The following is a 25431-nucleotide window of genomic DNA, read 5'->3' on the forward strand; positions in this document are numbered from 1 at the left end:
AATTATATATTTACGTGTATATAATAAATGTTTTCTACCTCTGTTCACAGTCTTCAAACATGAACAAATTATTCTTTTTCAGAGAGAGGAATAAAGGAAAAGAAATCTTCTCTTTTCTCTTCATTCTGAAATGCTAAAATGAATAATTTATATTCGTAGATTTCATTTCCTAATCTTTTCCCCAAAATAGAAATGTTCACTCCATGGAGCAGGGTTTGAATTTGGTTTTCTCCTATACTGACTCAATAATCATGAGGTTGCTATTAGTTTCCCTATTTTAAGGTGAGGTCAAGTGGCTTGTCACAGATTCTAATACTCAGTATTCAAATACATTGTCTATCACAAACTTCAATACTTTTACTTATTTTGTTTTCTTTCAAATTTAATTTTAAGAGAGACTTGAGGATTCAAAAGTTGTTCCAAAGGCAAAAAAATACATATAATTTAGAGAAAATTTAACCATTAAAAATAGAAAAGTCATCATTTCTTTGTACCCACCCAAGTGGTAATCCAGTTTTTTACATTTCCAATGGGAATTTTCAGTGTCTAGATTCCTCACTCTGCCTCAGGCTGTTCTTTTCTTAATTCTGTCCTTTCTGTGTAGTTTCTTTATTCTCATTTCATGGCACCTCTTCCTCCCATTGCTTTTCCCCTCCTCATTTTTCAGTCTGTCCTTTGTATGTCCATGACAGGAGTAGCATTAGTTTCTACAGTAACGATGATGCTCCTTCACGGATCTCCAATACCTCGATGCTCTAACACAGCCACGCAGGATACCCTCCCTTTCATCATTTTTAGTCAGACAGGAAAAACTGAAGGTATTCTTTTTTTTTTTTTTTTTTTTTTTTTTTGAGACGGAGTCTCGCTCTGTCGCCCGGGCTGGAGTGCAGTAAGTAGCTGGGACTACAGGCGCCCGCCACCTCGCCCGGCTAGTTTTTTGTATTTTTCAGTAGAGACGGGGTTTCACCGGGTTAGCCAGGATGGTTTTGATCTCCTGTATTCTTTTTAACAAAGGTGTATCTCCGAATAGAATCAACGTTACATGTTTTCTTGGCTCTGTTGAGTATGCTGTATATCTGATGGCATTGCTTTTAAAGTAGAGCATGGCTTTGTAATACATGATTAACATTCTTCCCAAAGTCTATAGGGCATTTTGAATCTCATACATTAGTAGGTAAATTTAAATAAAATATGTATGTAGGTGTGTGTGTGTGCATATATATATCACTAAATATACATGGAGAAATCAACACTGTCCATTATACTTTCTTAGAATTTATTAGGTTCTCACAAAGTTGAGCCAAGAGGCCACTGCTTTGTTTTCCAAATGTCCCAAATTCTATTTCTGCTAAATGATGTCACTAATGTCACGGTTACAACAATACTGCACAGAGCCTCCTTCCTGCCACTGGCTGCCGATACAATAGGTCATTTAAGCAGCTGAGTCATTAGTAAAAACAACAGATTTTTCTACTGATACTCAGTTGAACATATATTTCCAATTGAACATAGAATTCATGGAAACAAATTTTAAAGTTTCCTCATATTATATCAGACAACAATGTATATCCTGTATTGTTTAATTTGTTGAGGACATATCTGTCTCCATAAATGTATGCTTAATCTCTGAATCAAAGAAACCCAGGTAAAAGAGACTTTTTGTTGCCTATGTGCCAAAACTACTTTGTTTTCAAATTATTCTTCTAGAAATAGTTTTAAATGTATTATTTATTTGTGTGGAGTTTGCACACTACTTTAATTCCTAGCAGTTGTGTGGGAAATGTAAATACATTTTTTTCATATCTAAAGCAAAAAGTAATCCAGGATCCAATTTGTATTTAAACAAAATTAAAGTGAAAGGCATTTTGAGGATGCACACAGTAGTTGAAATGCTGAAATTAAGTTATTGGTATTACTGGTATCCAGCCCCACCTTGCTGCCTTCCATATTTATACATTCAGGAAGCCCCATACCACACTGCAAATGGGCATATCACTTCATTTCCTGCTCTATTCTCTTGAAGGATTATTTAGGAAATCCATGCATATGTGGTCCAGTTTTAGAAAATATCATGTCAGCATACTAATTTTAATACAAATAAGTTACATGTTAATTATATGAGTTTTCGTGTTTTTAAATATTAAATGTAGGTCTAGCTGAAAAACCTCCAGAAATAGCCGGGTCTCTTACTTAGATACTGTCTTCAGCACCCTCTATTATTTGGTGAGGCACCCTAAGAAGGTATTTTTGTTACTCAAACCATACTACTCCTGTTTTAAAGCCCGTCAGCTGGCAATACTAACACAGACACCACACTCCCACTCTTGTCCCTCTGCCAACAACCAGGCATGGGAAATGTATGAAATCCATGAGGGTAACTGACCTGACAGTTGTAACATTCAGAGATTGTTGCTTTTCCATTCACAATATCTGAAACGAATTTTAGATGATGCTATTTAAAGCAGCACCTCAATTTTACATGTGAAGAAACTGAGGCAAAGAGTAGTGACTTTTTCATGATTAGGATTCAGGTTCACAGTAGAATTTAGAGTAGAACCTAATCTCCTTATTCTAGGCTTATGATCTTTCCACTCTCGGAATAACAAGTAATGAATATTTAAATTTTAACTCAAATATAAGATATGGAGATGTACTAGATGTAAAAGCACCAAGTTCAGGGGGCCAATACATTACTGGATAAATCATAGGAGACAGATTGAAGAAAGAGAGAGAGCTAATTTGTTGAGCATTTCTTCCCCTCTCCTCAACAATGTAACTTAAAAATGGAGGCGTCTACACTTAACCCTTCACTTCATCCATCACTGACTTACTGATATGTTAAGAGCGGACTTCTTGTGTGTCCTCTGATCTATCAGTGAAAAGGAAGTGATCTCAAGCAGCCTCCCAACCACAGATATTTAGATATTTTCAAAGATATTATCAGTTATAAAACATCTGAGAATGAAGAGCAACGGGCTGTGAATCAGAAGACTATTCCAGCATCTCCACTGCTCCTTGACTATGTGCCCTTGAGCAAGTCAACTCTACTTGGCTCCAGCATCCACAACTATAGAATAAAGGAGCTAGATTAGACAATTATCTTACTTGTTTTATCAGTAAATGCCCATGAGTTCCATGGTTTATTTCTCCTAGACTACTTTCTTTGTAGCATAAATCATGTTTAGCATGAAAGTTACACCTTTCAGATAATTATTTTAAAGCATATTGAATGCCACACTTACATTGCTCTATTCTCCCAAATCAAATAATATCTGGTCAAGATTCTTCACCAGCATCCCCAAGTCATAAAAGGATATGCTCGTGGGAGCCTGTTTTATTGACTGCAGAAAAGATTATTCATTATTATGTAGGAGGACAGTGGAGCTGATTGCTCCTTAGCTGTCAGGAAATGGCTCATCTACAAGCCTTGGAGTATGGGGGTGGTGCCAAAGGAAAAGTTTACTCATAAATACAAGTGATGCCTGGATAATGGAAGTTTAGTGATCAAAAGCCAAAGGAAGTGATAATGGCAGTCACCAAAACATTGCATTCAGAGGCTAGTACATAGGTACAGCAAGGAGAGAACTGTGAGCTTTCTGCTTGAGTGAAGTGACAAGTTACTGTGAGGCAACACATACAAGAGGATACTGGAAGCAAGTCTGAAAATGCCAATGGTCTGCCAAGGGCAAACTCTAGACAGCATCCAAAGAAAGAATGTATATGCATGCCCTGTGGAAATGATTCGTCTGTCACTTAACAGCCATTAGCCCTTCATACCCACAGATGGCCATCACCAGTATTAACAAGACACAAGTGCTAAGTAAACAAGCAACACTTCCCTTGGCAGGACAGCACAGCTAATGTTGGGGTGAAATTTATTTAATTGGCATTTATGAACTGCTTCTTCAAAGGGTCTGAACTTACACCACAAAAGTTGGAAAGGCCAAAGTCTTAGCATAATCAATTATTGTCATGTTCAGTGAAAGCTCAAGGTAACAGATAGAAAGGATATTGCCCCATTATCTTCAGAGACCATCCATATAGCCTTGGAGTTATGAGTCTAAAGCATGAAAAACTATATGGAACTTTCTGTCACCTCTAAAATATTTAATTCAGCTCTACACTTACTGGGCATAACAAATTATCTCAGAACATCCATATGGAACACACTTTGAGCAACACTGGGCTGGAGCTCAGCATACCTAGTATAGTAGCTAAGAATAAAGTTTGGAAATCTGACTGATTCAGTTGTACAGGGACTTCTAGGCTAGTCTAAGGAAAACTATGTTTCCTTCTCTTTGGATAACAACAATAACAGCTACCTACATAATGCTTATTTAAAGTGCCAGGCATTGCTTCTAAGATATTTTCATATATTAACACCTATAATTCACTCGATAACCCAGTAAGGTAGGTGTCATTTTATCACTATTTAACAGATGAAGAAACTGAGGCAAATAAAGGTTAAGTAGAACATAACCAGTAAGCAGCCTGGAGTCCAACTAAATCAGTCAAACTCTGTGGTTCCTGCACTTAATCCCTATGCTGTGCTGTCTCTCAAAGGAAGAACAGAAAGCTTAATAGATGGCATGTTTCACCTGTCTTGCCACATTTCTTGCAGGAATCACTGGTTGTCTTACAAATATCAAGAAAATCACAGGAATTAATACTCTAAAGTTAATATTTGCTATTCTTTAAATAAAACAATTTATAAAATCCTATTTATTCTTAGTTTTGCTATCTTATTTCTGTGCATAGATATCAAATTAGATAAATATCAAACTAGATAAAAATCTAATTAAAGTTCAGAAAAGTTTATCTGCATTGACTCATTATAGATTTCAAGATTTTTGGTTCTTAAAGAGCATGCTAGAGCCCATTGTATCTGAATATTGGAGGATATTCTATTCAGGAAGGCACTAAAAGAATGAATAGCAGAGGGGGATAATATTCCTAAGTGAAGCAATGTTACACATTTCTTTCCTCATTGAATAGCCTCCCTCACTCCTTACTGTTAATGATTACAGTCATTATTCCACTCTTATGGCCAAAAACATGTAATTCCCGATAATTCAGAGTCTTCTTGGTTTAAAATGGAAAATATTTTATTCAGATAAGAAATAACAAGTGCTGACTTTGACCAGACATGATTGCTTAATTTACCACCAGGAACAAAGGTTCTGGGATGTATCTTGCTCGCTCCTGATTCTCTTTTAATTCTGATTTTATCTCTGTCATATTTCTTCATGTTGGGAGATACTAGAATCAGTACAGATAGTTTTGGAATATGGCTAAAGGGAAGTTGAACTGAAGAAATATTGAGTTTTTGCTTATATAAAATACATTTCTTTTTCTCAATTTTGTGAGGTTTGTGGCTTGTCATTTTATCAAAGTGTGTAACCTTGTGATTTATTCTCTCATTTTAAATAAATATTTACTTTCATACCTGCTTTTGAATTAATAATTTTACTTTCTTTTCAGGCCCCATAAAATCTGTATCTGTTCCTGGAGCTCAATGTAAACATTTAGAACTCTCCATGTCATGTACATTTAATAAATATTTCTCTAAATTTTCTCTCCTTCATCTCTGTCACTATGGACCCACTCTAAAGCTTCATCCTATCCAGCTTAGTTGACTAACAATCACTTCCTAACTGGTTTTCCTGTCTCCAGTGTTGCCCCTTTCAAATATCTCTTCTGCAGTCACTACAGAATAATTCATCTAAAATAAACACACTCCAAAAGCACTCCATCATGTGTAAAATCAAGTCTGATTCCCTACCATGGTCTCATTTGTAGCATGGTTCTCACCCTTACAGACTGCTCTCCTTCCACTCCCCATCTCTCTCACTTCTATGCTCAGCATTATTTAACTATATGTGATTCCTAGAACACAGCATTTATTTGCACATCTTTCAGCCCACTGCCTATCACGTTCATTCCCATAATCTTAGACTCTTACTCATGCTTGGAGATTTGCTTTTCAAGAACATATTTTCTTTGATTGAATCTCATATATATCCTTTCACAATCATCTATATATATTACATCTTTATGTCCCTGCCCCCCACTTTAACATGGGCATCTTGGGGGATGAGCATGCATCTTAGCCATCTTTGTGTGTGTAGCACCTAAGAGTATCTTCCATATAATAGACACTTCATCGATGCTTCATGAATTTCCTGCTACATTCTTGAATAAAATTAGGAGGTACAAGCCAGGAAAGTATTTTTGCAGGAGAAATTTCTGATAAGACTCTGTTCAGAAAGACATGCTAGAAGGAGATATTTGAGAAAACTTAGGGACTTTGATTATATTTCTAACTTTGAGTTAAGGGCGCCTTCTCTTTAGGAATCAGCATTAGCTCAGGGGAGCCAGAGGAGTTAGATTAGACTTCAAACAGAAGAAACAGACATTTGGTGACTAAGTGCTACTTTAGATTCTAAAATGAAGGGAGTACCCACAGAAAATTGAAAATAAAAATTGAAAAAATAATAATAAAATGAAAAGAAAGAGTCAAAGGAGAATGCTTACTTCAGCAGCACATACACGAAGAAAAAGACAGGAGTCAAAGGAGAAAAGAGTCAGTTTGTAAACAGTCATAAGTCCTAGTAAGCTCCACCTCGTGACAAAGATCATGCATTGAGCAGGAGTTTGACCCTCACCATGCGGTTGGAATGAGAATGCAGGTGGATCAGATACATATAGTGATTGGTTATTTTATTCCAGTTATAGAGGACTTAAAAATATGTCATTATTACAAATAAATGGGGAATTTTTGTTTCTGTTTTTTTAAAATCTAGGAGCAGTTGTTACTCAAGTTTGTATTTCATAAAAATTGTATCAATGGCAGTTAACAGAATAACTCAGTAGCTGATGTTTATAATAATGCTCTTGGATTCTAGGAAGGATAAAATTTTACTCATAAAATGATCACATATGGCATGGAAATGTGGATTTTAAAGGGAGATTCTTATTCAAATTTCTAAAAATAAAATATTTCTCTTATAGAGTTAACATTCAGTCCTAATTATTTGGAAAATCTTATTCACATCTTAAGAAGCACAAAAGAAATATAATACGACCTTGCTGGACATCTGAGTTTTAACTACACTAATTTTCTCAAATTTCTCTGCTCATTGTGAGTCCAGAAATTTTTCTCTAATTAAAGATATAGCCAATGTTTTAAACATTTACTTAAAAAAAATATACTGCTTGTGATCCCCCTGCTAAAGCAATTCAAACAAGCTGAGTTCTAAATCACTGGATAAAAACACTGCACAATCATCAAATCATTCATTACTTTTCTCTTCTAAAACATATGTCTTTTCATTCGGCCACACAAATTCAACCATGTAGAAACTTTCGCAGAGGAGTAATCAATTTTAGGCATGTAAAGATTTTTACAATATTTTTTATTAAACTATCAGTATTTTAAGAATGGTTCAACCCACTCTTACCATTTGTAAATTCATATCCCTAAAAGAAATATTATAAACACATCAAAATAGAGTGTGATGTATTTTAAAAAGGTAGGGACACACGCAGGATTTGATCCTAAATTCACCCCTTTTCAGTCCTTTAGAAACACATTCCATCTCTACATCAGTTTCTTCAGAAGCTAAAATTAAGTTGAAATAATTCCTACCCACAGAGGTGGTAAAAAATTAGATGACAAAGCACATATAATACGTTTAGTATAATACTTGACAGACCTTCAGTGATTCTCAATGTCCTCCCATAACCAAGTGAGACATAATTTTTTTGTTTGTTTGTTTTATTTTCCAAATTGGATCTTTAGTCTTTACCAATGATGGTTCCTAGCTGTCTGTAATTTACAATATTCAGCCTAATATTCTCATTTGCCTCTAGACTATTTCAAAAGAAAAACAAAATTATTTCACCATCCATGATTTACTACAGAACACAATGCTGTTGCCTGTTTGGTGTTGGTTCTCTCTGGACCCTTTGCTGACTGGAGGTGAACCAGTTCCAAGTGCTTGTGCACTTTAAAAAGGAGATTAAACTAGATTTCCTCCTCTCACTGCCATTAGAAATTAGTTTGCATAAGTTTGACTTTCATGGTTTTGTTGGTCTTTGGACAGAATTCCAGATTTTTAGGAAAAATAAAAGATCTCTAGGGTCCTAGGCAATGTACCAGAAACCCCTGAAAGAGCAGCTGCTCTCAGGTGGTACAATAAGAGGGTTTGGTTTCCATGTTCCCCTTAACTTTCCATATGGAAGTTATATAAGTTGAAACCACTAAGCCAGTTCAATGAAACCCAAACTGCTGAGTTCTGCACTGCTTTCAAAGAGGCCTTCTGTTTCCTAACCAGCATGAGCTTGGGAAATTTTCCATTTACTTGGAGAGCTGTCATGTAAGCTGCTCAACCAGTTCTGCTCAAAGATTCAACACAGATTGACTGAAATAGCAAAGCAAATCCAATTAGTTGACTTCTTTATTTCACTTTTTAAAAAAATTTGTAACTGGTCAAAAATTCAAAGAGGTATTCTGTAATTTCCTTTCCTCCTTCTAAGGGCTCTAAGTAGCTATTGTTAAAAGGCTCAAACTTACTCATCTTTTTATTCCAAAAGCACTCAGTAGGCACTATGACACACAGTAAGCACACGGATCCATCTGTCCCCTTTTTCCTTAATGAGACCTCCCTAAAGCTGGATTCATAGCCTTAAACTCACACATCACATTAGACTTTTTATAATCCCAGGTTTATGAAAAGAACACATGAATTTCATACAGTAAGAAACGACGTAACATAACAGATTGCACTGCAAAGAACTACACCATTGCAGAAGTACAGTTCCAATTTGATTCACTGCTTACTGGGGCTTGTATTACTATTGGTGTTGGAAATTTGAAAGATGTTAGAGAGTCAAAATTTTTTAAGTAATACACCAAATCTATTCTTACATTAACAACAATTATATCCACTTTTGGCTAATACAAAATAGTTAGTCTTTTAATAAAATTTTCTACCTTTAACAGATCAAAACTTTTGAATGCCAGGGAAACATCTTATTAAATCCAGACTGCTTGACTCAAAACCTCTGCAACACACTGCCTTAAGGACAATATCCTTAAAAGAGAAATGATGCTTTATGGAGAGCTTGTTTTATGCTGGAAACTGGATCGAGTGCTTTCCCTATATTATCTTTTTCAAATCTCTTCATAATTTGAACGAGGTAACATTATCAACCTGTACCAGATTAGGAAAAGGGGAGTTAGGAAGGTTAAGTAACTTATCAAGCTTCCAGAGGTATTAAGCAAGGAAGTAAGAGTCTGAGTGCTAGCTGACTCCACTATTTTCCTCAGCTATCTCCCAGCTCTGGACATGCCTTATACTTTCTTTTAACTTATTGTTCTGTCCCTCGAATTAAATAAATAAATAGCTCATTCAAAAATGTATTTCAGACACACGAATGTAATTACTGCCATTATGTGTGTTGTATAATGCAGTTGTACATAATTAATATTATACATTGCATAAGCAATAAATCAGTATATTAAGATATACTGGACCTCAAATTTACTTTTTTGGTAAATAAACACTTCATTATTTTTTCATCCATCAATGTTTAAATATATTATAAATTAAGTCACAGTAATCTAGCTTCTTTTCTTTGGAAAACACATGAGGAAAACATGCTATCTTGGGGCTGAAAATGTTACTATTAAAACACTTTTCTTCTATTTAAATTTAAGTTATATCAATCACTTTAACAGCTACACAAATAATTTTAACAATTATTTGATTTGGGGAAAACAGTCACCTGAAGTTGGTAAGTTGGTTGAAAAGGAATTAGTGAATGATTAATAACCTCCACTTATGGCATTTCCTTTGAAAAATGGCTCATTAAATGTATCTTTAAACTTTTGTAATGAAAATTGAATCAAGAAGTTTGTTTTCTTCAAGAAAAGTAACTCCTTTGAAAACATTTATTTAACAGTTACTTATTATATATCCATTATGTAAAGCACTTGCAATTCATATATTCATTTATTCTTTGAACCTATTGGTGACCTACTAAGCCAGACATTATGTTGAATCATACATTAGGTATTCTGTGCGTCCGTGCGTGTGTGTGTGTGTGTGTGTATTTCAAAGCAAAAGTAAAATAGATTCTTCCTCCTCAGGTTATTCATGACCCAGAAAGAGAAGCAGAAAAATGACATGCTATATGTTGTGATTAATGCTGTTACAAAGCACAGAAATCTAACTGGAGCACATAGCAGAGACAGCTATCTCTGACTTCATCCTGCAACTGGCCATGCTTCCTATAGGACATTGAGCCGTGTCTTGAAAATTCATTAGGGTGAGGCAAGTGAAGAAGTAAGTTAAAATGTTCCAACCACTGGGTACAGCATAAGCAAAGATGGTATGTTATAGAAGTTGCAAGTGGTTCTATACACCTGGGTCTTAAGTTGGAAAAAGAGAAAGAAGGAGAGAAGTCAGGAAGTTGTAATGACGAAAAACTTGAGGCTACTATAACGATTGCCGGCCTTGGATGACATGTGGAACAAACTAACATCAAAAGAGATTGTCAATACAAAGAAAGTGACCATTTGATCATTGAGCAAATGCTGGAACATTTTTGCACATCTTTGAGTACTGGATGGTAAAAAAAAAAAAAAAAAAAAAAAAAAAAAAAAAAAAAAGAAAATAGAAGCCAACTATGAATTGAATCTTAATAAACAATATTTCACTAAGCAGGAAGTAAGCCAACAGTTTATCTTTGGGCCATTATACTTTCTAAGCTACTTTGCTTAGCATTTTTGCCCAGTAAATAGCTATCACCACTCTACTTCACCTGTATACAACACCTTAGTTTGCGTTAGTTCTAGAAAAGGAATTATTCTGTTCAGCAACAAATCATTTGAAGACACACCCAGCTGCTATCCACTTCCAATCTTACCAATTCCAGAAAAGATGGGCTGAAACGTTTTTAAAAAGATGGGACCACTAAGCTAAAATCAGTCCCATCCGATTTTTGGCAAAATTATCAAGTGAGTAAGATATGATCTTGTCTTTCCTACTTCCTTTTAAAAGCCCTCCTCTCCCTCCCCTTTCTCCATACTTTAGGCTAAGGGTTGACTTTCCAAATGGCCTCTATACTATAACACTTGAGGTCTTCTCTAAACCTGGTACCGAATTGTAAATACTTTCTTTACCTTTACTCTCTTTGATTCTTCATTTCCTGAGCAAAGTCACTTCTTTAAAACTGCATCCAAGACAATCTCAAACATTGTAGGATTACATTTTCATGCTGTACTAAAAATGCAACTACTTTTATTCCCAGCCTTTCATCAAACCTCTTACCCAACTTTTATTTTCTAACACCCTGTGCTTCAGCATATTCTTCTTATTATAAAGCAAACCCAAAACAAGCAACCTTTTTTTCCTAGGTGCCTGGCTTATAAAAGAGAAGTGTCACCTGTCATTTTAATCCCCTAATGGAGCAAAGAATTGTAACATCCATCCTACTCCCACTGCATAGCCTTTCTCTTTGGGAGTGGGAAGAAAATACATGTTTCTTCCCACTCCCAAAGAAAGGAAGAAGGTGCCTCCAGCCGCCTTCTTCCTTGTGGGTTAGGAAGGGGAGAGAATTGAGCATCACTGCCAGAGACTTTGAGGTGGTTCCTCTAAATGAAATAGGGTTATTGTTTCTTTATTCAATAGTAGTGTCCTGAGTATCCTGAATGTGCTCTACTAACAGGTTTATGCATTAGGAGTTGGGCATATACATAACCATATCAAAAAGCACTCTTTCTGCCAATACAACGGTGGCCCTCATTGAAAAAGTTAAAAGATAAATATAGAATCCTAAGAGCAACCAGTGTTCAGATGGTGCAACTATCTTCTCTAACAGGAGAATCCACCCTATCTTCCATCATGAAGGTTTCAGTTTGGATGCTGATGGAGGGAGAGGAATGCAGAATCCCAGCTTCTTCCTCCCAATTATCCATTCCTAAAGGGGCAGAATCTGAAACCACAGACTTTTCTCTGCTGTCCACCAAAATTGATCAGAATAAATTATCAGTTATGAATACCAATAATCATTTATGCCTATATACAACTACATAACCAGTACCATAAAACATATACCGAAATAATAGCCACTGTGAATTGTGTACCAATTATTAAACACTTCACAAGACGTTATTTCTAATCCTGTCTTAAAGTCTGCAAGACAAGGGAAATTATTTACCATTTTCAGATGCAGAAACTGAGGGTCAGTGACTGTACGACATTTCTGAGTCACAGTCAAATGAAGCCAACACTGTTTAAATCCATGTTTATCTGGCTTCAGCGTACATATATGTATGTACATGTGATTATACATCAGTGGATAGATAGAAAGATTATAGATATATAGAGATATGAGAGAAAGTAAGAGAGAAAGAGAGAGAGAGAAGTAAACAACGTTGTTGGTGAACCTCTTAGAACACCCACTAAGAACGGGAAAACACAACATATTTTGGTATGTATTATTCTGAAACTGAAAAATAACACTGATAGATAAATCAGTTACCACTTTTCAGTGTCCTGAAAAGAAACCAATCTGTCTGCTTTAGGCAGGCAATTGATTTCAACAATGTAGGTACTGGCATTTTCCAAGTTATGAAGTCTTTTACTTAGAGATACACTAAGAAGAAAAGCAACAAGGCAGGCTACCTGTGGAAAATGTAAAAAATGCAAATGTTGATTGTCTTCATCTAGGCACTCAGTCAATCAATAACAATATCTAATTGTGTGTGCAACATTTTCCAAATTCTGCCTTGTGTATGCTATAAAAAATAAGTAACAACTCTCCAAGCCCATGAGAAATTGTCAGTTTTATTCAGGTAACAAGAACATAAATAATTAATTGTTTCATAGAATGTGCACTAAGAGGTAGAAATCAGATTCTGTGGGATTCTGGGGGAGTTGCAATAAAACTCTTCCTGATAGTATAGGGAAAATTGTTACTGAATAGGACTTCTGAGATACACACAACTGCATTTTGTTTAAAAAAAAAAAAAGGAGTGAAAAGATGTCACAAAAATAGAAAGCATAGAAGATAATTTTCACATGGACATTAAGCTATCTCGATTCATGACCTTATTACTCAATGCCTGCTTAGATGCAGCTATCTTTCACCTGACCTGGTCTTTCACTCTTAAACTATTCCAATCGCTCAACAATCTGTTGCCACCATTCTTAAAGCAATACCTTCACCAGTTTCCTCCCTGTTCAAGAGCCTATTTACAAAACAATCGCAAGTATTTTTTCCTGTCTTAAGAAAAGCACCAAACTGTGACCTACCTCCCTGCCACAAAATCCTGCAACTTCATTTCCTATTTCTACCATCTCAGATATCTTGCAGATATCTTTTTTCCCTCCATATTTTCCACTATTCTGTAGGTACTGAATCCTTCCCCTTGAACTTTAAGAATGCTTAGGGTTGCCAATCTTAAAACAAAAAGAATGTTCTCTTCGCTCCCACTTTAATTCAATATCATTTCATCATGGAAATCTCTGATTCTACACTCTGCATAACAAGATCCCAGCTATGTGGTTCTATGGCTTCAGTTGTCTTCCTGCCAAACACATACATAATCATTAAATAACACAGTAAACATTGTATTATTACTCAATGAATGCTTATATAGTTATACTTCATGTTGTCTGTTTTTATTTACCACTGAAACCCCAAAACCTAGTACAATGACTGGCACAAAATAACAGCAACTAGACAATTTGTAAAATATATAATTGACTCTCTGACTGACTAAATAAATGAATCCTACCCCCTGCACACATTTTGCTGTGATTATGTCCCATATCAGTATGTACCAATTTTATTCCACCACCTTAATGCCCTTCTATCCTGTACTTATGACCTCATAGAAAACTGTCCCCAATTTTACTCTATACAAATTATGCAAATCTTTCAAATTTCTACAAAAGTGCTATAAAGGCTTTATTTTGTTAACATCTTCTATTTCTAATTTATCATATAATTTAAACCTAAGTTGAATAAAGATAAGGGAAGTTTTAATATATTTTCTTTTATTTTGTTAATATTTTTTGATCCATAATCTTTTATGAAATGATAAAATATGTTGCATAGCCAATTTTGCAACAACACAAAATTTTAAACATTTTATTATTAAAATGATGCCAATATTCATACCTAGCATCATATTTAATAGTAACAAGCTGAAGGCTTTTCCTTTAAGATCAGGAACAAGACAAGGATGCCCACTCTCATCACCTATTTTCAACATAGTACTCAAAGTCCTAGCCAGAACAATTAGATAAGAGAAAGAAATAAAAGGCATCAAAAGAGGAAATGAAGTAAAATCATCTTCATTTGCTGACATGACCTTATACAAAGAAAATCCTAATGACTCCACCAAAAAAACTGCTAGAACTGAGAAACAAATTCAGTAAAGTTACAGGATACTTAAATCAACCTACGAAAATCAGTGGTATGTCTATACACTAACAACAAAGTGTCTGAAAAAGAAATAAAACAATCTCATTTATAATAGCATCAAAAAATTAAAGTATTTAGGACTAAATTTAACAAATAAAGTGAAAGACGTGTACACTGAAAACTAAAATATTGATGACAAATGAAAAGATATCCCATGTTTATAGATTGGAAGAATTAATATTTTTAAAAGATCCATATTACCCAAAGTGACCTACAGTTTCAGTGCAATCTTTATCAAAATCCCAATGTCATTCTTTACAGAAATAGAAAAAACAATTCTTTCTTTCTTTTTTTTTTTTTTGAGACAGAGTCTCACTCTGTCACCCAGGCTGGAGTGCAGTGGTGCGATCTCAGCTCACTGCAACCTCCGCCTCCCAGATTCAAGTGATTCTCCTGCCTCAGCCTCCCAAGTAGTTGGGACTACAGGTGCACGCCACCACGCCTGCCTAATTTTTTATATTTTTAGTAGAGATGGGGTTCACCATGTTGGCCAGGCTGGTCTTGAACTCCTGACCTCATGATCTGCCTGCATCAGCCTCCCAAAGTGTTGGGATTACAGGCATGAGCCGCCATGCTTGGCCCAGAAGAAACAATTCTAAAATTTGTTTGGAACCACAAATGACTCCAAATAGCCAAAGCAATGTTGACCAAAAAGGACAAACCTGGAGTCGTCATGCTACAGGATTTCAAAATAATATACAAAGCCATAGTAATCAAAACAGCAAAGCAGCATGATATTGGCATAAAAACAGACACATTGACTAATGGTGTAAGACAGAGAGCACAGAAATAAACCCACATGTCTATAGTCAATTGATTTCTGACAAAGGCACTAGGGACACACAATGGGAAAAGACAGTCACTTCAATAAATGCTGTTGAGAAAACAGAAGTCCAGATACAGAAGAACAAAAATGGACTCTTATCTCACCCCTAACACAAGAACAAACTCACAATGGATTAAAGACTTAAACATAAGACTGGAAACTGTAAAACTACTCAGAATTACTTAGGGGAAAATACCCATTATACTGGTCTGGGCAGAAATTTCTTGGATATGAGCCCAAAAGCACAGGCAATAAAAGCAAACATAGACAAATGGGATTGCATCAAACCAGAAAGCTCTGCATAGCAAAGAAAACAGTTCAGAGAGCAAAGAGACAACCCATAGATTAGAAGAAAATATTTGCAAATCATATGCTGGATAAGGGGCTAATATTCAAAATATACAGGGAACTCAAACCACTCAATAACAAGGAAAAAAACTTTATTTAAAAATGGGCAAGGAACTTAGACATTTCTCAAAAGAAGACATACAAATGCTCATAATGCTTAACATCTCTAGTCATTAGTAAAATGCAAATTAAAACCACAATGACATATCACTTCACCCTGCTACAATGGCTATTATCAAGATGAAAGGTAACAAATATTGTTAAGGATGTGGGAAAAAAAAGGGAAGATTTTATATTATTGATGCTATTGTAAATTAGTACAGCCACTTTGGAAACTACTATGGAAGTTTCTCAAAAAAGTAAAAATACAATTACCATATTATCCAGCAATCCCCACTATTGGGTGTACACATAAAGGAATTACAATTAGTATGCTGAAGAGATGTCTACGCTCCCATATTCATTGCAGCAATATTTATTATAGCCAAGATATGGAAATAACTTTTGTCTATAAACTGATGAATAATTTTAAAGCGTGATTATACACACACACACACACACACACACACAATGGAATACTTTTCAGCCTTTACAAAAACAGGAACTTCTGTCATTTGCAACAACATGGATAAACCTGGAAGACATTATGTTAAGTGAAATAAGCCAGACACAGAGAGATAAACACTGTATAATCTCACTTATATATGGAAACTAAAAAAGTTAAACTAATAGAAGTAGAGAGGAGAATGGTGGTTACCAGAGGCTGGGGGTTTGGAGGTGAACAGGAAAAGGGGAGATGTTGGTCAATAAGTACAAAGTTATAGTTAGATAGGAGGAATAAGTTCTGGTGTTCTATTGCACAGGAAGATGACTATAGTTAATAATAATGTAGCAGATATTTCAGAATATATTTCAGAATAGCTAAAAGAGAGGAGTTTTAAGTGTTCTCACCAGAGAGAAATAATAAATATTTGAGGTAATGGATATGCTAATCACTCTGATTCGATCATTCCACAATGTATACATGTGTCAAAACATCACATTATACCCCATAAATACACACAATTACCATTTGTCAAAAAAATTAATTAAAAAATGGTGCCAGTCTTTAATTAAACTAAAATTTCTTTTATTTTGCCATTGACTCTGGGAAATGATCCAAACTGTATTTAATGAGGGTAAGTAATGGGTCGCAGATAAGTACTGAAAGATTAGGATGCAGAGATGTCCCTAAGGGACCCAAGTACTTTGGGAAGCTACTCTCTAGCAGAGAAAATATTGATACTGGCAGAGCAAGGAGATAAGATGATAACCTAAAAGGAAAAAGTTTAAACAATCCCCTATCCCCACCCACACTTCCAACAAGGAGTGGGGGAGCAGACAGAAATAACAAAGTTGGACAGGTTCAGAGGCTTTCTGGGAGAAACTGAATGGTAAGATAAAAACTTTATGACCAGACAGGAAAAAGCTAGAGCAGATAGAGCCAAATAGAGGTAGAAATAAAAAGGACATATGGTCACTTCCAAGATTCAGCACATGCATTGTAAGTTCCTAGACATGCTAGGGTTCTGAACAAAAAAGCAAAGTTCATTCAAAGAATGCAAGGAAAATATTAAAGGTTGTGTGTGAGTTGTAAAATGCATTTACAGGCTGAAGTTTCTGCAGTTTAATATTTTCTGCAAGGAAAATATTAAAGGTTGTGTGTGAGCTGTAAAATGCATTTACAGGCTGAAGTTTCTGCAGAATTTTCAATGTCTGGATGCCTTCTCCCCTTCTCTGCCCTTTTAATATTTGGTATAGATTTTAGATAACGGTTTTTGTAGTTAAGCCAGTTCATGAAACATTGTAGCCTAAAACTAGAGGATCAGGAAACCCATGAATATTCCGTAATTCCATGAATAATTTAAATTTACTGTCTATAACATTAAAATAACAGCTTAAATTAGAACTGATAGTTCTTTTTCTACTTAAATATTCTGACCTAAAGTCCAAAGAAGTAGCTTACATAGCAAAAAAACCTCTCCTGTGAAATGTGAAATTTTTACCTTTCAACTTGATTGTTATTTAACAGAAACCTAGAGTTGTAAATCGTTATTAAATAGCTGCAGTTAATATTTCAAACATGTAATTCAAAATCCATGGCTTGTGCAGATGAGAATTAAGGGTATGCAAAATATTAGAGAAAAAGAGAGAGAGAGCTCACAAAGAGGGAGAAAGGAATACACAGACGTTGAAAGAGGTAAGGAGGAAGATTAGGAAAACAGAATTCATTACAAGAGGCAAAAGAGACATAAAATGGAAAGTGAAAGAAGAACATAAAGATCAAGATTAAGGGAGAGAATTCTGAGAAGACACGTTCAGGGTAGGGGTGTGGCTGAGAACTGTGTGTGTCATTGGGTTAGTCAAGCTGTCATTCAATGGAGTGGGTGACTCACAGAATCATCATCCATTGTCTCTATCTCTTTGAAATGCTAATCACCCATAAGTCTAATATTAATAGCTAGTCCAAGAAGAACAAGGTAATTTGAATGGAAAGCTTAAGGCAAAATTACAAAAAAAAAAAAAAAGAAAGAAAGAAAGAAAAGAAAAAAGAGATGTACCTTCAGCCCCTTCTCCTCCTCCTCTTTTTTTTTTCAATTTGGTGCTGCTGTCTGTTTTTGCTTGACACACCTACCCTTCCTCTGGCTTCTTTCCTGAGTCAGTCTTGCTCTTTTATCTGGCTAATAACATATTCCAAGTAAGATTCTAAATAAAATTAAAGTGTCCGTATTTCCCAGCAGCATGTATTATTTTTTAAGAAGAGACCTTTTAATCTACACAATCAATTGGAGCATAGCATGCCCTGGTCCTGGAAGTTACTAGTGAATAAAGCGCCACCGCCTCAGAACTCAGTGCAGAACTCAAAGAAGCCAGTGCCAATGTGGCAGGATGAACAAGGAGAACCTGAACCAGGCAACACATGGCAGGGAGTCTATAAGAAGAAAGATGGTTTGGAGGACAGAGAAAGAAAGGGTGCACTGTGTTCACTGCTCCACTCTGTTCATACTGTTTTATAGAATGGTTTCTCCCCGACTTCTCACCTGATGCTTTTGCTGAAAAGTTTACTTGGAGAATCTTGAGATTAAAGTGACTTCTAGGGATAGAAGACACTAAAAAAAAACCCCAAAACCACATGCATAAACACATAAAAACAAATATATGGGCCACTGAAATATTTTTTTTCTAAGTTATTAATTCAAAACAATGGGTGACCAGCCACCTTCACACTCATTTTACTTTTTAATATCATAAATAAAACACTGTGTTTGGTACCAAGTAGAAGCAAGGGAAGAAGAGAAGGAAGGGAGGGAGAGAAGGAAGAAAGCAAAATGGATTGCCTATTAAGAATTAGATAAATGATACCATGGCATTAAAAAAACCCCGCTTTAGAGACCCTACCCTCAATGGAATAAAGTCTATTTGCACATGGAAAGATTACATTTGCCATCTTACACTTGTGAAACTATTTTAGGTGTACATACTGTCAAAGAAGATTACACATTATCCTAGGGATTTTCACCAGTGCAGCATCTTAGAGGATAAAGTATCCCTTCAAATGTATTATTCAAAATGGATACACTTTAAATATGTCTTTATACAAATCTTAGAGTTGGAAAAAAGCATAAACCATAGCCTCCTAGGATTATAATTTGAAGTATTCAGGTCTGTCATCAAGAAAGCAGTATGTACTCTGAGTAGCATTATCTCTATGGCTTCATCATACTGCCAACATTGTACCACTATAGAATATGTCTCAGAAGAGATTATTAAGTGACACAAGTAACAATACAGGCCAAACACTTTATATGCATTATTTCAATCCTCAAAACAGTTTTATGAGTTGGGTATTATTTTCCCTCCACTTACACTGAGGAGGAAACTAACATTAGAGAAGTTCAGCTACTTGCTGTTGGTAACAAGCTTAGTTGATGGTGAGGTTCATGGTTTGAACCCAGATCAGCTCTATCTCAGCACTCAGGCTGAGCTACATCCTATCTGTTTTTCATCTATCTCAGTGTACTTCAAATTCTGTTCAACAGGAGCCCCAACCTTTGAAAGAGCCACCTGTGGGGTCACCGGAGAGAATGGAAAGTTGAATGAGCCACGGAGAAACCTTCCTTCTTATACAAAAGCCAAGCAGCTCCACTTAAACACAATTTAAAAGTTTGAGTCCAGATTATAATTTAACTACAAAAAAATATTTCTATTGTTGATAGGAGAAAAAACTTTGAAAACCACTGATCTAGATTTTCAAAACTTGATTATATTTCCATGACAATCTTGAATTATTGAAGAGCTGTGAGCCCCAGAACCATATGGGGTTCATCAAGAACTAAAGAGTAAGGAAAAAACACAATTCTACCTCTGCATTAATACTAAATGAACCTTAGAGACAGCTAATCAATAATTAAAAATGAAAACAAGTATTCTTTCATTTACTTGCAGGCTACAGCCCAATTCTGAAATAACAAGGAAAAAGCCCAAACCCACGGAGATAAACACAGAAAAATAAATACATGGGTCACTGAAATATTTCATCTTTTGTAAATTGGATTTTGTATTTTTGTTGTACTGCACCAAATTTTCAGCAATGAGAGCTACCTTTTCTCCTGATTGAGAATCAGTTTCCTTCCTTGACCATGTTTCCCTATTCCCTTGTTCTTTCCATTGCTCTTCTCTATAAAGGAATGAGAGGTGAGAATAAAAAGAAAGAATATTAATTGGTTTTTTATTAATTCACAGAGAAAGGGTGTTTTCCTCTCACTTAAAATTCTCTAATCAATTATTTTAGTCTATTTACTTTAAATACCTGGAAATGTAGTCTTTGGCATTAGAAGTCCAGGGTTTTTTTTTTTTTTTTTGTGCTTTTATTTTATGTTTTATTAATTTCAACTTTTATTGTGGATTAAAGGATATACATGAAGGTTTGTTACATGGGTAAATTGTGTGTTGTGAGGCTCGGGGTCCCAATGACTGTCACCCAGGCAGAAAGCATAATACCAAACAGATGGTCCTTCAGCCCATGCCCTCTTTCCTCCCACCTTCTTCTAGTGGTCCCCAGTGTCCATTGTTCCTATATTTACTTTCATAAGTATTAAATGCTTAGCCCCCACTTATAAGTAAGAACATGCAGTATTTGGTTTTCTATTCTAGCATTAGGTCACTTATGATAATGGCCTCCAGCTCTATCCATGTTTGCTGCAGAGGACATGATTTCATTCTATTTAAGACTGCATAGTATACCATGCTGTATATGTACCACATTTGCTTTAATCTATCCACTGTTGATGGGCACCTAGGTTGACTCCATGTCTTTGCTATTGTGAATAGCACTGCAATGAACATATGTGTGTATATGTGTTGTGATGTAATTATTTTTCTTTGGATATATACCCAGTAATGGATTGCTGAGTCAAATAGTAGATTGAACATGGAAGAAAACAAAAACCTGAACAGAACAATAAAAAGTTCAAAATTGAATAAGTAATTTAAAAAACTACGAAACCTGCCAACCAAAAGAAGCCCCAGAACAGATGGCTTCACAGTCAAATCCTACCAGACATGCAAGGAGAACTGATATCAACCTTACTAAAGCCTTTTCAAAAAATCAAGGAGGAGGGGCTTCTCCCTAACTCATTCTATAAATCCAGCATCTTCCTGGTACCAAAATCTGACAAAGACACAGTGAAAAAAGGAAACATCAGGTCAATATCCCTGATGATCATAGATGCAAAAATCCTCAACAGAATACTAGCAAACCAGGTCCAGTAGCACATAAAAAGGTTAATTCATCACAATCAATTAGGCTTTATTCCTGGGATGCAAGGTTGGTTCAACATATGCAAATAAATAAATGTGATTCACCCCATAAACAGAATCATAACCCAAAACCGTATGGTCATCCCAATAGATGCAGAAAAAGCCTTCAATAAAATCCAACATCTCTTCATGATAAGAAAACCCTCAACAGATTAGGCATTGAAGAAGTCCAGATTTAAATACCAATTCTGTCACTATGCTTGACTATCTCACTTAATCTGAGAGTTCTGAAGTTAGACTTCATAATTTGGGGTAAGCAACAAAAGGAATATTGCTTGAAAATACCTTTGTATAACAAGCAAAGATCATGTATTGCTATAATCACTGGGTGAGAAATTTGAAAGTGGTTATTTCAAATTTAAGAGTATATAAAATCAAATTGATCCTAAATTCAGTATTTAAAATATTTCATTATTGCATGTCTAGATGTAGGAAGATGAATTCATTATGCTGTAAAGATTACAATTAAGAAGAAACTTTGCCAGTAGTGCTTATTATTATAGTAACATATGACTTGTATTTCATATCAAGAAGTAAAAGTAACGTTCGTACATAATATATATAAATATTAGTATTGTTTACTTTAGCTTAAGAAAAAAGAGTCAATGGACTCTTCATCTTTCATTTTTATGTAAAATATTTTTGTTTGTTTGTTTGTTTGTTTTTTGAGACGGAGGCTCGCTCTGTCGCCCAGACTGGAGTGCAGTGGCGCAATCTTAGCTCACTGCAAGCTCTGCCTCCTGGGTTCACATCATTCTCCTGCCTCAGCCTCCAGAGTAGCTGGGACTACAGGCACCCGCCACCACGCCTGGCTAATTTTTTCTATTTTTAGTAGAGAAGGGGTTTCACTGTGTTAGCCAGGATGGTCTCAATCTCCTGACCTCGTGATCTGCCCGCCTCAGCCTCCCAAAGTGCTGGGATTTAAGGCGTGAGGTAAAACATTTTTAATAACGGCAAATTGAAAAAGTTCACTCTAAAATATTTGTAATACAAATCATATTTATCTCAAACTGTTACAACCCAAATTCTCTTGCATTAAATTACATTCTACCAACTTAGAGCGACCTTCCTATCTGATCACATATTAATATGGTTTGGCTGTGTCCCCACCCAAATCTCAACTTGAATTGTATCTCCCAGAATTTCCACGTGTTGTGGGAGGGACCCAGGGAGAGGTAATTGAATCACGGGAGCCAGTCTTTCCCATGCTACCCTCGTGATAGTGAGTAAGTCTCATGAAAAATCTGATGGGTTTATCAGAGGTTTCTGCTTTTGCTTCTTCCTCATTTTTTTCTTGCCACCACCGTGTAAGAAGAGCCTTTCACCTCCTGCCATGACTCGGAGGCCTCCACGGCCATGTGGAACTATAAGTCTAAATAAACTTCTTTTCCTTCCCAGTCTGGGTATGTCTTTATAAGCAGTGTGAAAAAGGACTAATACAGTAAATTGGTACCAGTAGAGTGGGGCGTTGCTGAAAAGATATCCGAAAATGTGGAAGTGATTTTGGAACTGGTAACAGGCTGAGGTGGGAACAGTTTGAAGGGCTCAGAAGACAGGAAAATGTGGGAATGTTTGGAACTTTCTAGAGACTTCTAGAATGGCTTTGCCCAAAATACTGATAGCAATATAGACAACAAAATTCAGGCTGAGGTGGTCTCAGATGGAGATGAGGAACTTGTTGGGAACTGGAGCAAAGGTGACTCTTGTTTTTAACGAAAAGACTGGAGGCATTTTGCCCCTGCCCTAGAGATTTGTGGAACTTTGAACCTAAGAGGGATGATTTAGGGTATCTGATGGAAGAAATTTCTAAGGCAGCAAACTATTCAAGAGGTGACTTGGGTGTTGTTAAAGGCATTCAGTTTTACAAGGGAAGCAGAGCATAAAAGTTTGGAAAATTTGCAACCTGACTATGCAATAGAAAAGAAAAACCTATTTTCTGGGGAGAAATCCAAGCTGGCTGCAGAAATTTGCATAAGTAGCAAGGAGCCTAATGTTAATCCCCAAAACCATGGGGAAAATGTCTCTAGGCCATGTCAGAGAGCTTCACAGCAGCCCTTCCCATGGCAGGCCTGGAGGCCTAGGAAGAAAAGGTGGTTTTGTGGGCCAGGTCTGGGTTCCCTATGCTGTGTGTAGCCTAGGGACTTGGTGCCCTGTGTCCCAGTCACTCCAGCCTTGGTTGAAAGGAGCCAACAAACAGCTCAGGCTGTGGCTTCAGAGGGTGGAATCCCCAAGCTTTGGCAACTTCCGCTTGGTGTTGAGCCCATAGGTGCACAGAATTCAAGAACTGAGATTTGGGAACCTCCATCTAGATTTCAGAGGATGTATGAAAATGTTTGCTGCAGGGGCGGGGCCCTCATGGAGAACCTCTGCTAGGGCAATGCAGAAGGGAAATGTGGGGTCGGAGCCCCCACACAGAGTCCCTACTGGGGCACTGCCTAGTTGAGCTGTGAGAAGAGGGCCACCATCTTCCAGACCCCAGAATGGTAGATCCACTGACAGCTTGCACCATGTGCCTGGAAAAGTCACAGACACTTAACGCCTGCCTGTAAAAGCAGCCAGGAGGGAAGGCTGTACCCTGCAAAGCCACAGGGGTGAAGTTGCCCAAGACCATGAGAACCCACCCCTTGCATCAGTGTGACCCAGATGTGAGACATAAAGTCAGGGATCGTTTTGGACCTTTAAAATTTGACTGTCCCCCTGGATTTTGGACTTGCATAGGCCCTGTAACTCCTTTGTTTTGGCCAATCTCTCCCATTTGGAATGGCTATATTTACCTAATACCTGTACCTCCATTATATCTAGGAAGTAACTAACTTGCTTTTGATTTTACAGGCTCATACATAGAAGGGACTTGCCTTGTTTCAGATGAGACTTTGAACTGTGGATTTTTGGGTTAATGCTGTCATGAGTTAAGACTTCGGGGGATTGCTGGGAAGGCATGGTTGGTTTTGAAATGTGAGGACATGAGATTTGGTGGGGCCAGGGGCAGAATGATACGGCTTGGCTGTGTCTGAATCCAAATCTCAACTTGAATTGTATCTCCCAGAATTTCCACATGTTGTGGGAGGGACCCAGGGGGAGATAAATGAATCATGGGGGCCAGTCTTTCCCATGTTACTCTCATGATAGTGAATAAGTCTCATGAGATCTGATGGGTTTATCAGGGGTTTCTGCTTTTGCTTCTTCCTCATTTTTCTCTTGTTGCCACCATGTAAGGAGTGCCTTTTGCCTCCAGCCATGATTCTGAGGCCTCAGCAGCTACATGGTAAGTCCAATTAAACCTCTTCTCCTTCCCAGTCTCAGGTATGTCTTTATTAGCAGCATGATAACAGACTAATACTCATATTTTTAGATTTTAGTAGATTATAATATTAAAAAGTAAAATGCATTAAAGCTAACAGGTAAAACAAGGGTCAAGAATTTGAATATGCACTTTCACAGTAACTCTGGCACAAACTAATAGGATTATTCAAAACAAATCTTAGTTTGCAGCTGTTAAGAAAAGTTTACTGAGCCACGTGTTGTATAATAGTCCTTTGCAGGCATATGTTATGACATTGCAAGGTGACGCACACATCCTCCCTCAGGATGCCACAATTGGTTGGTTTGTTGAGGTGAAGAACACAGATTTGTGTTATGAGGATATACTTTCATCTGTTTTGCTTTGTGACCAAAGTCTGAAATAAGGCTTATAGAAAATTGAATGGAGTCTGGCAATGAGAATAACAGTTAATACTTAGTGAACGCACACTATATGCCAGGCACGTTGCTGAGTGCTTTATATGAATATCAATAATAGCAACCACATAGAGTTATTGTGTGCTAGTCCTAAGCACTTTTTGTATGTTAACCTGTGGTATTCTCACAACAAACCTATAAATTAAGTGCTATTATTACCT

At 36.4% G+C, this 25431-nt stretch overlaps 1 protein-coding gene across 1 annotated transcript in view; it reads right to left on the bottom strand.

Moving 5' to 3' along the window:
• Nucleotides 1-25431, bottom strand: part of PDE4B (phosphodiesterase 4B) — a 592970-nt gene that overhangs the window by 313978 nt on the left and 253561 nt on the right. The window lies entirely within an intron of this gene.

This window comes from Rhinopithecus bieti, unplaced genomic scaffold (genome assembly GCF_001698545.2).
Source record: "Rhinopithecus bieti isolate Rb0 unplaced genomic scaffold, ASM169854v2 scaffold_6380, whole genome shotgun sequence".
Lineage (NCBI taxonomy): Eukaryota > Metazoa > Chordata > Mammalia > Primates > Cercopithecidae > Rhinopithecus > Rhinopithecus bieti.